The 15,800-nt window shown below is 45.8% G+C and overlaps 1 protein-coding gene across 2 annotated transcripts in view; it reads left to right on the top strand.

Moving 5' to 3' along the window:
• Positions 1-15,800, top strand: part of CELF4 (CUGBP Elav-like family member 4) — a gene marked incomplete at its 5' end in the record, with an annotated part of 811,277 nt that overhangs the window by 444,481 nt on the left and 350,996 nt on the right. Inside the window, one exon of one of the 2 annotated variants that reach the window (XM_081940921.1) lies at positions 14,579-14,633. The exons of the other annotated variant lie outside the window; for it this stretch is intronic. Of the gene's footprint in view, positions 1-14,578; positions 14,634-15,800 lie in introns of those variants that run through there. 2 annotated transcript variants of the gene reach the window in all.

Genomic DNA, 15,800 nt, shown 5'->3' with positions numbered 1-15,800 from the left:
GATTTTTGAGACATTCTGGTTTTTGTTGTTTTGTTCTGTTTATTCAAACATTATTAGTTGCATCAAGAGACGTCTCTTGGGGAAAGAAACGACTGCGTCTGAATAAAACAACCAAATAAATAAAGGCTTTTCTTTCTATCCTGTGGAAGAAGGTTGCAGTCTAGCTTTGAAGACTTTGTGAGAAGAAAGGAGAAAAGGACGAGAGGGAAGGGAGGGGAGCTTCGGAAGGAAGGCAGCGGTAGCAGTGGTGAAATTCATTTTTTTACTGTGGATTCTGTGGGTGTGGCTTGGTGAGCATAGTGTGGCTTGGTGGGCATGGCAGGGGAAGGATACTGCAAAATCCCCATTCCCTTTCCACTCTAGGGGAAGGATACTGCAAAATCCCCACTCCCTCCCCACTCTAGGGGAAGGATACTGCAAAATCCCCATTCCCTCCCCACTCCAGGGGAAGGATACTGCAAAATCCCCATTCCCTCCCCACTCCAGGGGAAGGATACTGCAAAATCCCCACTCCCTCCCCACTCTAGGGGAAGGATACTGCAAAATCCCCATTCCCTCCCCACTCTAGGGGAAGGATACTGCAAAATCCCCATTCCCTCCCCACTCCAGGGGAAGGATACTGCAAAATCCCCATTCCCTCCCCACTCCAGGGGAAGGATACTGCAAAATCCCCATTCCCTCCCCACTCCAGGGGAAGGATACTGCAAAATCCCCATTCCCTCCCCACTCCAGGGGAAGGATACTGCAAAATCCCCATTCCCTCCCCACTCCAGGGGAAGGATACTGCAAAATCCCCACTCCCTTCCCACTCTAGGGGAAGGATACTGCAAAATCCCCACTCCCTTCCCACTCTAGGGGAAGGATACTGCAAAATCCCCATTCCCTCCCCACTCCAGGGGAAGGATACTGCAAAATCCCCATTCCCTCCCCACTCCAGGGGAAGGATACTGCAAAATCCCCATTCCCTCCCCACTCCAGGGGAAGGATACTGCAAAATCCCCACTCCCTCCCCACTCTAGGGGAAGGATACTGCAAAATCCCCATTCCCTCCCCACTCTAGGGGAAGGATACTGCAAAATCCCCATTCCCTCCCCACTCCAGGGGAAGGATACTGCAAAATCCCCATTCCCTCCCCACTCCAGGGGAAGGATACTGCAAAATCCCCATTCCCTCCCCACTCCAGGGGAAGGATACTGCAAAATCCCCATTCCCTCCCCACTCCAGGGGAAGGATACTGCAAAATCCCCATTCCCTCCCCACTCCAGGGGAAGGATACTGCAAAATCCCCACTCCCTTCCCACTCTAGGGGAAGGATACTGCAAAATCCCCACTCCCTTCCCACTCTAGGGGAAGGATACTGCAAAATCCCCATTCCCTCCCCACTCCAGGGGAAGGATACTGCAAAATCCCCATTCCCTCCCCACTCCAGGGGAAGGATACTGTAAAATTCCCATTCCCTCCCCACTCTAGGGGAAGGATACTGCAAAATCCCCATTCCCTCCCCACTCCAGGGGAAGGATACTGCAAAATCCCCATTCCCTCCCCACTCCAGGGGAAGGATACTGTAAAATTCCCATTCCCTCCCCACTCTAGGGGAAGGATACTGTAAAATTCCCATTCCCTCCCCACTCCAGGGGAAGGATACTGTAAAATTCCCATTCCCTCCCCACTCTAGGGGAAGGATACTGCAAAATCCCCATTCCCTCCCCACTCTAGGGGAAGGATACTGCAAAATCTCCATTCCCTCCCCACTCCAGGGGAAGGATACTGCAAAATCCCCATTCCCTCCCCACTCCAGGGGAAGGATACTGCAAAATCCCCATTCCCTCCCCACTCCAGGGGAAGGATACTGTAAAATCCCCATTCCCTCCCCACTCTAGGGGAAGGATACTGTAAAATCCCCATTCCCTCCCCACTCCAGGGGAAGGATACTGCAAAATCCCCATTCCCTCCCCACTCCAGGGGAAGGATACTGCAAAATCCCCATTCCCTCCCCACTCCAGGGGAAGGATACTGCAAAGTCTCCATTCCCACCTCACTCTGGGGCAAGTCAGAGACAGCATTTGCCGGTTTTCCAAACTACTCAAAATTTCCACTACTGGTTCTCCAGAACTTGTCAGAACCTGCTGGATTTCACCCTTGACTGGTAGGTATATTTTGAGTTTTTTAAAGAAGGACAAAAAAAAAAAAAGACTCCAACTAGAGACTTTTGTTCCAGGGGTGTGTGGATAAAATAGACACCCCCCCTTTGTTAATAATAAGAGTACAGGTAGCCCTCGACTTGTGACCACAGCTTAGTCCCCATTTTCTGTTGCTTAGGAAGAATGTTGCTAAGTGAGTTTTGCCCCATTTTATGACATTTCCTGCCACTGTGGTTAAGCGAACCACTGCAATGTTTAGTGTCATGGCCCCAACAGAGCCTGAATCTACAGAGGAAGTCAAGACGGAACTGGAGCCGATGGAGATTGAGTTGGTGGCTTCCTTGGCTTGGGAGATGAAAGTGCAGAGGAGCAGGCTCAGTCAGGCCAGGGCCTTTCAGGATTAGGACCAGGGGTGGGATTCAGCTGGTTCAGACCGGTTCAGGCAAACCGTTAGCGAAAATTTTGAATAGTTTGGAGAAGCAGCAAATACCACCTCTGGTTGCGCCTGCCATCCTGACCCCGTCCTTCCCTGTCCCATATTCCTTTGATTTTTAGCTCGGCTGATTTGCGTGGCAGAGCAGATTGCTGCACCTTAGCTGAGCTAAACAACAGCTCAGCTCACCAGCGCTGACACCGAGGACGGTCTTTGAGTGCTGTGCACACAAAGCCCATGTGCATGCACAAAGTGCACTGTCATGGAATCATACTTATATAGAGAGAGACAGAGAAACACAGAGAGAGAGAGTGAGAAACAGAGAGACAGACAGAGACAGGGAGAGAGACAGAGACAGAGACAGAGAGACAGAGACAGGGAGAGAGACAAGGAGAAAGAGAGAGAGACAGGAGACAGAGGGAGACTGAGAAACACACACAGAGAGAGAAACAGACCTACAGACAGACAGGGAGAGAGACAGAGAGACAGAGACAGGGAGAAAGAGAGAGACAGGGAGAAAGAGAGAGAGACAGAGACAGACAGAGAAACAGAGACAGACAGATAGACAGACAGAGACAGGGAGAGAGACAGGGAGAAAGAGACAGAGACAGAGACAGGGAGAGAGACAGGGAGAGAGACGGGGAGAAAGAGAGAGAGACAGAGAGAGACAGAGAAACAGAGACAGACAGACAGATAGACAGACAGAGACAGGGAGAGAGACAGGGAGAAAGAGACAGAGACAGAGACAGGGAGAGAGACAGGGAGAGAGACGGGGAGAAAGAGAGAGAGACAGAGAAACAGAGACAGACAGACAGACAGACAGAGACAGGGAGAGAGACAGGGAGAAAGAGAGAGACAGAGACAGGGAGAGAGACAGGGAGAAAGAGACACAGAGAGAGAGACAGAGACAGGGAGAGAGACGGGGAGAAAGAGAGAGAGACAGAGAGACAGAGAAACAGAGACAGACAGACAGATAAACATAGACAGGGAGAGAGACAGGGAGAAAGAGACAGAGAGACAGAGACAGAGACAGGGAGAGAGACGGGGAGAAAGAGAGAGAGACAGAGAGACAGAGAAACAGAGACAGACAGACAGATAGACATAGACAGGGAGAGAGACAGGGAGAAAGAGACAGAGAGACAGAGACAGAGACAGGGAGAGAGACGGGGAGAAAGAGAGAGAGACAGAGAGAGAGACAGAGAAACAGAGAGACAGACAGACAGAGACAGGGAGAGAGACAGGGAGAAAGAGAGAGATAGAGACAGGGAGAGAGACAGGGAGAAAGAGACAGAGAGACAGAGACAGAGACAGGGAGAGAGACAGGGAGAAAGAGAGAGATGGAGACAGGGAGAGAGACAGGGAGAAAGAGACAGAGAGACAGAGACAGAGACAGGGAGAGAGACAGGGAGAAAGAGAGAGATAGAGACAGGGAGAGAGACAGGGAGAAAGAGACAGAGACAGAGACAGGGAGAGAGACAGGGAGAAAGAGAGAGATAGAGACAGGGAGAGAGACAGGGAGAAAGAGACAGAGAGACAGAGAGACAGAGACAGGGAGAGAGACGGGGAGAAAGAGAGAGACAGAGACAGGGAGAGAGACAGGGAGAAAGAGACACAGAGAGAGACAGAGACAAGGAGAGAGACGGGGAGAAAGAGAGAGAGACAGAGAGACAGAGAAACAGAGACAGACAGACAGATAGACATAGACAGGGAGAGAGACAGGGAGAAAGAGAGAGACAGAGACAGGGAGAAAGAGACAGAGAGACAGAGACAGAGACAGGGAGAGAGACGGGGAGAAAGAGAGAGAGACAGAGAAACAGAGAGACAGACAGACAGAGACAGGGAGAGAGACAGGGAGAAAGAGAGAGATAGAGACAGGGAGAGAGACAGGGAGAAAGAGACAGAGAGACAGAGACAGGGAGAGAGACGGGGAGAAAGAGAGAGAGACAGAGAGAGACAGAGAAACAGAGAGACAGACAGACAGAGACAGGGAGAGAGACAGGGAGAAAGAGAGAGATAGAGACAGGGAGAGAGACAGGGAGAAAGAGACAGAGAGAGACAGAGAAACAGAGAGACAGACAGACAGAGACAGGGAGAGAGACAGAGACAGAGACAGGGAGAGAGACAGGGAGAAAGAGAGAGATAGAGACAGGGAGAGAGACAGGGAGAAAGAGACAGAGAGACAGAGACAGGGAGAAAGAGAGAGATAGAGACAGGGAGAGAGACAGGGAGAAAGAGACAGAGAGACAGAGACAGAGACAGGGAGAGCGACGGGGAGAAAGAGAGAGAGACAGAGAGAGACAGAGAAACAGAGAGACAGACAGACAGAGACAGGGAGAGAGACAGGGAGAAAGAGAGAAAGAAAGAAAGAAAGAAAGAAAGAGAGAGGTCAATAGAAAATATTATTTATAGCACAAAGCTGAACAGTGGGGGGTCTTCGGATGTTTTCTTGCAGATGTTTTATTACCTAATTAGCACTGATGAAGTTACCTAGTAGAGTAATGAAATGTCTGCAAGAAAACAGCCAAGCTCAGAGCGCACCAAGGACCCCCCACTGTTCAGCTCCAAGCTACAGTCAAGCAATAAATATTACCAACACTGACCAGAGAAGCCACTGTATACACAGAAAACAAACCTCCTTCCCTTGTAGCACTGATGATGTTACCTAGTTGGGTAATTAAATACAGTATAAGCAAAAAATAAAAATAAAAAAATAAACCCAACCCACCAAGCTCAGAAAGCATTAAGGACCCCATAATTCAGCTCGAAGCCTCAAATATTCCCTTCTGTTGTGAATCATCACCTCCTCTGACTATCTTGTGGTCTTCGCGGAATAGTAGGGTGCTAATAAATGCAAAGGGATGCAGTGATTCAGTGGCTAAGATGCTGAGCTTGTTGATCAGAAAGGTTGGCAGTTCGAATCCCTGGCTCTGCATAACGGAGGGAGCTCCCGTGACTTGTCCCAGCTTCTGCCAACCTAGCAGTTCGAAAGCAGGTAAAAAATGCAAGTAGAAAAATAGGAACCACCTTTGGTGGGAAGGTAACAGCGTTCTGTGCGCCTTCGGCATTTAGTCATGCCGGCCACATGACCACGGAGACGTCTTCGGACAGCACTGGCTCTTCAGCTTTGAAATGGATATGAGCACCGCCCCCTAGAGTTGAGAACGACAAGCACATATGTGCGATGGGAACCTTTACCTTAATAAGTGCAAACTACACCTGTCATTAAACCTTCTCAAGAAGGAGGTCAAATTGACTAGGGTGCCCCATAACTGTTTCCAACCAAGTAAAATAACTGGTACCTTACACAAAACGGGATGGCCTTAAATTGGTTGGGTTACCTTCATTTCTTCATTTGCTATTTTTCTTCCATATGAATTTCGTGAAAGCCCTCATAAGAGACCAAAGAGTGGGTTTTTTGCATCCTTAAATATACGTTGTTGCTCACCCTAACTAGTGAATGCGTGGAAAACCGTGGTAGAAATCTTTGATTAATTGATGGGGAGTAAAAAGCTGTAAGGAATAGCAGCATTTTCTCCCTCTGCAATGGAGCAACTTAGCCAAACGGAGAACGAGAGCAAGATTCATTTATAATATATATTTTTTATTTTTTTTTAATTTTTTTGTTCTCTATATACAATTATAGGTATACATTCACACATTTATTATTCTTTTTTTTTACATTCATGGTTCTTATACATTTGTCATTCCATTTATACAATACAATACAATACAATAGTAGAGTTGGAAGGGACCTTGGAGGTCTTCTAGTCCAACCCCCTGCCTAGGCAGGAAACCCTATACTGTTTCAGACAAATGGCTATCCAACATCTTCTTAAAGACTTCCAGTGTTTGGGGCATTCACAACTTCTGGAGGCAAATTCTGTTCCACTAATTAATTGTTCTAACTGTCAGGAAGTTTCTCCTCAGTTCTAAGTTGCTTCTCTCCTTTATTAGTTTCCACCCATTGCTTCTTGTTCTGCCCTCGGGTGCCTTGGAGAATTGCTTGACTCCCTCTTCTTTGTGACAACCTCTGAGATATTGGAACAATGCTATCATGTCTCCCCTAGTCCTAGAATTATAATATTCCATTTGGGTTGCTTTGTTTACAATCCCTTGCCTGTTTTATTATTAAAAAATTTTATTAAATTTTTACAATTATCACCCCCCCCTTACCCTTCCCTCTTCCCGCCCTCCCTCCCCCCGACCTCCCAGAGCAAAATACGGAGTATAAACATTTAACAGCCATATGCTAACATAAGCTAACTAATTTTAACATGTTACTATTCTTGTGCTTTAACTCCCCCTTTATTAAGCTAACTTTGAATAAATTGTAGCATTCCTTATTTATTATTAGCGTTTATATACCGCCCCCTCTCCTGAAAGGGACTCGGGGCGGTGTACAGTCCGTATTAAAATACAACAGATTAAAACGTAGAAATAACTATATAAATACATGTATATGCCTTCATTCATAAGCTAACTGAAATTTTTTAGTCCGGTATTTGTTTTGAATGTAGTCAATCCATCTTCTCCAGTCCAGCTTGTACTTCTCATCTGAGTGATCCTTCAGATACGCTGAAATTTTGGCCATCTCTGCTAAGTTTACTACTTTTAACGTCCATTCTTGGATTCATTTATAATATTGATGTGTGGAGTCCTTGATGTTCTCGGAGCTGGGTGGTTTTTCTGGCAGGCATTTCATTAACCAACGAGGTAACATCTTTAGTAGCATGGAAAATGTTACCTGGTCAGGTAACAAAACATCTGCAGGAAAACTCCCCAAGCGCAGACAACACCAAGGACTTCACAGTTCAATGCTGCGCTACATGTGGACATGTCTCCTCCTGATCTTGTGAATTTCTGAAGAGGACTATTTAAGTATATCGAATAATAAAGTTGGAAGGGACCTTGGAGGTCTTCAAGTCCAACCATTCTTGTACAGGAGACCTTATACCACTTTAGACAAGTTGCTGTCAAGTCTCTTCTTAAAAGCTTGCAATGATGAAGGACTCACAACTTCTGAAGGCAAGCTGTTCCACTGTTTAATGGTCCTCAGTGTTAGGAAGTTTTTACTTAGTTCTAGGTTGGTTTACTCCTTGATTAGTAACAGAATAACAGAGTTGGAATGGACCTTGTAGGTCTTGTAATCCAACCCCCTGCTCAAGCAGGAGACCCTATACCATTTTAGACAAGTGGCTGTCCAATATCTCCTCGAAAACCTCCAGTGATGAAGGACTCACAACTTCTGGAGGCCCAAGTTGTTCCATCGGTTAATTGTTATCACTGGCAGGAAATTTCTACTTAGTTCTAGGTTTCTTCTCTCCTTGATGAGTTTCCATCTGTTGCTTCTTGTTTTGCCTTCAGGTGCTTTGAAAAATAGGTTGTCCCCCTCTTCTTTGTGGCAACCCCTCAATACAGGAAGATATATTGATATGTTATTATATCACCCCTGGTCCTTCTAGACTGGCCATACCTAATTCCTGCAACTTCATATGTTTTAGTCTCCAGGCCTTTCATCATCTTAGTTGCTCTTCTTTGCACTTTTCCCAAAGTCTCAACTTGCTTCTTCTTCTTCTTCTTCTTCTTCTTCTTCTTCTTCTTCTTCTTCTTCTTCTTCTTCTTCTTCTTCTTCTTCTTCTTCTTCTTCTTCTTCTTCTTCTTCTTCTTCTTCTTCTTCTTCTTCTTCTTCTTCTTCCCCTTCTCCTCCTCCTCCTCCTCCTCCTCCTCCTCCTCCTCCTCCTCCTCCTCCTCCTCCCTCTCCTCCTCCTTCTTTTTGTAATGTGGTGTAATATTCCAGTATTTGAGGGGCTACTACAAAGAAGAGGGAGTCAACTTATTTTCCAAAGCACCGTAAGGCAAGACAAGAAACAACGAATGGAAACTCATCAAGAAGCAACCTGCAATGAAGGAGAAATTTCCTGACCGTGAGGACAATTAACCAGTGGGACAGATGTTGCCACCAGAAGTTGTGGCTGCTCCATCACTGGAAGTCTTTAAGAAAAGACTTGGACCGCCACCTGTCTGAAATTGTATAGGATCTCCTGCTTGAGCAGGGGGTTGGACTGGAAGACCTCCAAGCTCTATTCTAACTGTTTGGTTGGTTACAAGGGATGGTTATTATCTTGAAGTTCAGCTGTATAGTGAACCAATGTAAATGACTGTGAGTCATCACAGAAAATAGAACTGGCAAACTCCGAAGATACTCGGCAGTTCCAAGTTGATGCTCTAAGCTTTTCTCCTAGGCTTCGCACCCAAGTATATTTTCCTCTTAATATAGATGCTGTTGTAAGTTTCTTTTTGTACTGCGTAACACACACACAGACACACACACACTGTGACAATGCCAAGGTCTCCTTATTTAGGCAGTTATGGGGCATGTCAGCTAGCAAAGAAGGTTTTCACATTTGTAAGGTTCTTAGCTGTTTAATTGGATTTTAATTGAGTTTTAATGGGCTGCTTTGCTATTTTTAAATCTTTTCTTACCTGCTCTCAGCCTTTGGCAAAATATGCACCATGTAAAATGGGCTTTCAAGCTGAGTAGAAGGAAGGAAAAAAAATAACTTATTTTTTTTCCTTCTCTCTCTCTCTCTCTCTCTCTTTAAAACACGTCAACTCACCGTTTAAACTCTGAATTAGTGAGGCCGTTTTGCGCATGATTTAAAACAGATTATTTTATGACGGTGTCCTCAGGTGAGGGCTGACATCACTGAGCATCTTGTGGTTTATCGCAATGATTCAGAAACCTGAAAAAAAAAGAATATTTGTCTTCTGGCATGTATGGTTCACGAGTGCTCTTCCTGTCAAGAATAACGAATAGGCATTCTGATAGAAGAGAATATTAGTAGCTCAGGGTTGACCCGTGGGGCCCTTGGTGGTCTCTGACCTTGGTTGTTTTCCTGCAGACATTTCATGACCCAACTAGGTAACATCATCAGTGCTAGAAGGGGGGGGGGTTCCAGCGGGGAGGAGGAGGAGGAATATGGTAGGGTTCTCGGTGTTTTCTAGTTTGGTAGTTTTCTTGCAGGGTGGTTGGGTAGATGGATGGATGGATGATGGATGGATGGATACAGACAGACAGACACAGACAGACTCACTCCAATAGAAGAGAGTATCTCTATCTCAGGGCTCATGACCCAACCAAGTAACATCAGCAGTGCTAGAAGGATGGATGGATGGATGGATGGATGGATGGATGGATGGATGGATAGATGATGGATTGTTAAATTATTCATGACTGGGAGAGACATGGGAACAAGGTCAGCCAATGAATAGGCATAGCAACTAAGTCAGCCAATGGGAGCTTAAACAGATGTGAGTCTGTGCAGAGAATTGAAACAGAAACTTGAGCAGTCTGCTGCTCTGAGAAGTAAACTAGCAGTCTGTCTGGGCTTATCTGCTGAAATGAAGCCAACCGCTTGTGTTTGCCTGTTTCTTTCCTACCTTGTGTTTACTTGGAAGAACCACCTGTTGGTATTCTACATGTATTCATCTATTCTTATGCATATAAAGAAGTTAATGAATCCTGATGCATCAGTTATCTGTGTGTGTCTTCTGGATTTGATTTTTCTGCAACAAACTCTGACATGGATGGATGCAGTCAGACACAGACAGACAGACTCACTCCAATAGAAGAGAGTATCTCTAGCTCAGGGCTCATGACCCAACTAGGTAACATCAGCAGTGCTAGAAGGGTGTGTGGGGATTGCTCTCTCTTTATGCACTATTGGCTTGCTCCATCAGTGTTGGTGGGGGTATTCTTGGTGGTTCCTTGATTAGGTTTTTGTTTACTGATTGATTGTTGGTTTAGTATTTAGATGGATGGAAGGATAGATGGATAGATGGATAGATGGATAAATGGATAGATGAATGGGTGGGTGGGTGGATAAATGGGTGGATGGGTGAGTGGGTGGATAGATGGATAAATGGATGGATGGATGGGTGGATGGGTGGATGGATGGATGAATGGGTGGATGGGTGGATGGATGGATGAATGGGTGGGTGGGTGGGTGGATGGGTAGATAAATGGATGGATGAGTGGGTGGGTGGATAGATAGATAAATGGATGGGTGGGTGGGTGGGTGGGTGGGTGGGTGGATGGATGGGTGGGTGGGTGGGTGGGTGGATGGATGGATGGATGGATGGATGGGTGGGTGGGTGGGTGGATGGATGGATGGATGGATGGATGGATGGGTGGGTGGGTGGGTGGAGGGAGGGATGGATGGATGGATACAGGCACACAGACACAAAAGATTCACTCCAATAGAAGAGAATATTTCTAGGTGAGGATTGAATTGTGGAGTTCTTGGTCTCTTTGAGCTTAGTTATTTTCTTGCAGACATTTCACAACCAGACTAGGTAGCATCAGCAGTGCTAGAAGGGAGTAGGGGTTGCTGTCTATTACTATACAAGTGGTTTGGTTAGAACAGAGTATATGTAACTCAGTTTTGAACTGTGGGGTCCTTGGTGTTCTCCGGTCCCACATGGCCACATGGTCCCAACCAGGAATAGAGCTAGAAGGGGGACCTTGAAGGTCTTCTAGTCCAACCCCCTGCTCAAGCAGGAGACCCTATAGCATTTCAGACAAGAGGCTATCCAGTTTTTTCTTGAAAGCCTCCAGGGATGAAGCTCCCACAATTTCTGACGGCAACTTCTGTCCATTGATTGATTGTCTGAAAAATTATCCTTATTTCTAGGTTGAATCTCCCCTTATTCAGTTTCCATCCATTGTTCCTTGTCTGGCCTTCGGGTGCTTTGGAGAATAGCTTGACCCCCTCCTCTCTGTGGCAGCCCCTGAGATATTGGAAGACTGCTCTCCCGTCTCCCCTGGTCCTTCTCTTCACTAGACTAGCCATGCCCAGTTCCTGCAACCGTTCATCATAGGTCTTAGTCTTCAGTCCCCTAATCATCTTTGTTGCTCTTCTCTGCACTCTTTCCTGGGTCTCAATACCCTTTTGATAGTGTGGTGACCAAAATCAGAGGCAATATTCTAGATGTGGTCTTACTAAGGCTTTATAGAGTGGTAGTAGTACCTCACTTGATTTTGATTGGATCTCTCTGTTACTGCAGCTTAGGATTGCAGTGGATTTTTTGAGCAGAGGGTTGGACTAGATGGTCTCTAAGCTCCCGTCCAGCCCTATAAGTCTACATTCTATGTTCTAAGATGCATTGCTGAAGCGTTCCCACAATTAAAACACACCCTGAAGATTTCTTCCCTCTCTGTTCTCCTGTTCTTTTCCAGGTTTCCATATATATATATTTTTCCCTTCCCTGCCTCTGTTTCCACATTTTTGCTGTCCCTGAGCAGAACGAACTTCTGTTTGTTTTCTCTCCTTTGATAAAATGCCACCCGTATTGATGAAAACACAATTAAAAAAAACAGTTGTAATACCTCCTCGGCATTTTTTCCAATAGAAGCAGACCAAGGAAGTCCATTAGGAAAACTAGCTTTGCAATTACGGTTCATTTCTGAGTTGGTTTTTTTTCCTCCTCTCCTCTACAGCCCTCCATAGCAGGGATGGCTAACCTTTTTCTTGTCGCATGCCGAAAGCGTGCCCATGCGCGCGCACTTGCCCACACCCATAATGCAATGCATGTGCGCTCCACCCTGTGCATGCGTGCATGAGCCCCTTTGCTTCCACCCTGACCCTCTCGTGCTCCTTCACTGCCACCACCTATGCATGCGTCCTGCCCCCCTCACCCACGTTGGGCTTCTAGGTTGGTGCAGGAGGCTTTCCAGGCCCAAAACAGGGGTGCTGTGCAAGACCCCAAAATGCAATGCAAACACCCCCCTGTGCATGCATGCATGTGTCCCCTGCATGTGCCCCCCCCCGCATATGTGTGGCAGAGACCCAAACACCAGATGGCTGGCAGGAGTCGTGCATGTGCTCACAGAGCTGGGCTGGGGCGATGGCTGGCCTGCCTGCAGAGAGGACTCTGTGAGCATAGGTGCACCACCACTGCTCTATAGCAATTCTAGTCAGGTCTGTTCCCCTCCCTTTCCTGTTTCTTGCCCCCCCTCCAAACCCCCCACCCCCAGTTTTCCAGGAGTAAATCCCCATCCAATTTTTAGCACTGAGCTTCCAACAAAAACATTTGTATACCCATTTCTTTGCATGGGATCTAACGTGTTGTTGAGTACACCTGAGAGTAAACCACCTTTTGTTCCTTAAAAAAATAGGGCTGGGGGAGATTGAATTTTTTTTAAAAAAAACAGTGACATTTTGCGTAAAGGTACCTAGGGACCTTGTCTTGTCCTGATGAAACCAACAGACTTTCCCAAACCTAATTAGTACTTAATGATCTGAAGAGGCATCGATGCCCATCACCTTCGCCGTAGCCCTTTCATTCTTTCTCAAATTCTTAATTAACCTTTAAGAAGATGATCTACTCATGGGCTTCCTAAGATATTGCATTGATGTTCAACGTGTGCTTGCGTTGACACACACACATTTTTTAAAACACACACACACACACACAAACCGCAAGCCCTCTCTGTCTTCCTCGAAGCTTTCCAATCGCTGAGCTCCGCTGATTGATGTATATTAATGAAGCGTTAACTTGGGGACCAAAATAAAATAAAAATTGTTAATTGATGGCAACCCACGGAATGTTGTCTGGAATTTCACCTTATTCATCACTTAAAAGGAGGATTGGGCCTACAGGAGCAGCCTTAATTAATTGCCTGAAGAACAATCGTCGGATCGCTCGGCTGTGCGGCAGGGGAGGGGGGAAGTGGGACGATGATAAGGCAGGAGGGTGAATTGGGTCTGGGAGGGGTTTTGGGGAGAGAAATGGAAAGGAAAAGGCAAGAATGGGGAGAAAAGAGAACAGCCCCCGACTGGTGTCATCTTCAAGATGACTCACTTTGCAGGGATAACGAAATAATAATTTACTTGGGCTTTAGTGTGTGTGTGTGTGTGTGTGTGTGTGTGTGTCTGTGTGTGTATGTATGTATGTATGTATGTATGTATGTATGTATGTATGTATGTATGTATGTATATTACTGGCCTTGTCAGGTTTAATCAACTGAAAGTTTTAAGTGGCCCAGGAAGGGAAGGGAAGGGAAGAGAGGAGAAGAGAGGGAGGGAGGAAGAGAGGAAGGAAAAAAGGAGAATGGAAAGAAAGATGGATGGATGGATTGATGGAGGAAGGAAGGAAGGAGGAAGAGGAAGGAAGGAGGAAGGGAATGATGGATGGATGGAGAAGGAAGGAAGAAGGAAGAAAAGAGGAAGGAAGGAGAAGGGAATGATAGATGGATGGATGGATAGATGAAGTAGGAAGAGGAATGAAAGGAAAGAAGGAAGGAGAACGGAAGGATGGATGGATAAAGAAGGTTGGAAGGAGTAGGAAGAAGGAAGGAGAATGGAAAGAAAGATGGATGGATGAAGGAAGGAAGGAAGGAAGGAAGGAAGGAGTAGGAAGAGGAAGTAAGTAAGAAGGAAATGATGGATGGATGGATGGATGGATGTATGGATGGATGGATGGAGAAGGAAGGAAGGAGGGTGGGAGGAAGGAAAGAAGGAAGGAAGGAAATGGAAAGAAGGATGGATGGATAAGGAAGGAAAAAGAAGGGAGGGAGGGACTATCTTGAGTTATCCTGTGGTAAGAAGGACAGCCAATCAATTTGATAAATAAAATATGTAAGCAAATTGATTGGCTTTGAGACGAAACATAGACCCAAACTCAATTCTTGGAAGAGGTGCTTTCACAGACCCGTTCTCCTCTTCGAAGCCACTGACAGATTTTTGCTCAGTGCATAACTGGGAGTTTGAGGAACTAGAAAAAAATATATTTGAGAAGTTCGCTCAATTGTGGTCTTTCTAATAGCTTGCCGTTGGCAATAGCGAGGCATGAGCTTCTCCCGTTGAAAACCTGATTCCTCACAATCCTTCACCCACCCCCGCCCTACCTTTTTTGGCCAAGAAAATGCAATTTCCCCTCTCTCAGGATGCCTGAAGATAGTTTGAAGAATTCTTTCACCAAGAGTGACCCAGTTGCTCCAACGCGCAAATGGGAATTTTAGCCATTCTCTGGATTTCTTGCATCCCCGATTCTGTTGTGTGAGTTTTGGGTGGCTTATCCTGGCAGAATGTCCAACTAAGCCCTTAGCTGTGGAAAGATATATTTATAGCTGTGTGTTTGACAGGGCATTGATTAATAATAAAAATAAAAATCTTGAACAAAGAGGGGGAATGGAAGAGAATGATGGGGGGGGAGAGGGGGGTATTGTTATCCTTCGTCCTTATTTCTTCTTATTCTTTTTGTTCAACTACTTTCCCCTGGCAATTCAGTTTCTCTCTCCCTCTCCCTCTCTCTCCCTCTCTCTCTCTTTCATGGAATGGAAATAGGATAGGATAGGGTAGATAGGACAGCAAATAGCATAGCATTGTATAGCATAGAATATATGGAACAGAACAGAAATATAGAACAGAAATATAGAGTAGAGTAGAGTAGAGTAGAGTAGAGTAGAGTAGAGTAGAGTAGAGTAGAATAAACAGAGTTGGAAGGGACACTGGAGGTCTTCTAGTCCAACCCCCTGTTCAGGCAGGAAACCCTACACCACTTCAGACAAATGGTTGTCTAATCTCTTCTTAAAAACTTCCAGTGTTGGAGCATCCACAACTTCTGGAGGCCAGCCGTTCCACTGGTTCATTGTTTCTCTCCGTGTTATGTCTCGGCAGGCATTTTCCTCTTAGGCACACCATTCCTTTTATCCCTATGCTAAATTTGAGCTCTTTATCCCTCTAAAATAAAAGTCAATTTTTTGTGTGTAGCTGGGTCACCTCTCTACTTCCTCACACCTTTTATCACCTGGAAGGCTACTCAAGAACACAACATCTCTTTAAAAAAAATTACAGGCAGATATGTCCATTTTGAAAGAACACGGATACAAACCCAAGGCTCTCAGTTCTGTTTGGAATGGGATGAAGCATTAAGTCCTGTCTAAAATTACCACCTAATCAGGACAGCTATTTCAAGGCTCAGATTTTTGTTTTTTAAAAAAGCCTCACAATTTTTAAGCCTGTTGATTGTGGGGTGGTTTGTTTGAGGGAGATATTTATGAGCCAATTTTCTTTTTGCAAAACCGCCAGCGTGCTTATCATTTTCTGGAAATCTCCAGCTGATTCCGAATGAATGGGGAAACGGCTGCAGTAGTAGTCAGAATAGAGTCTCAAGAGGTGTGACAGAATAGCAGGGTTGGAAGGGACCTTGGAGGTGGTCTAGCC

The sequence above is a fragment of the Natrix helvetica genome (genome assembly GCF_964273705.1).
Source record: "Natrix helvetica genome assembly, chromosome: 2".
NCBI lineage: Eukaryota > Metazoa > Chordata > Lepidosauria > Squamata > Natricidae > Natrix > Natrix helvetica.
The sequence above is the reverse complement of the archived record's forward strand: the minus strand, read 5'-3'. Positions and strand labels throughout refer to the sequence as shown.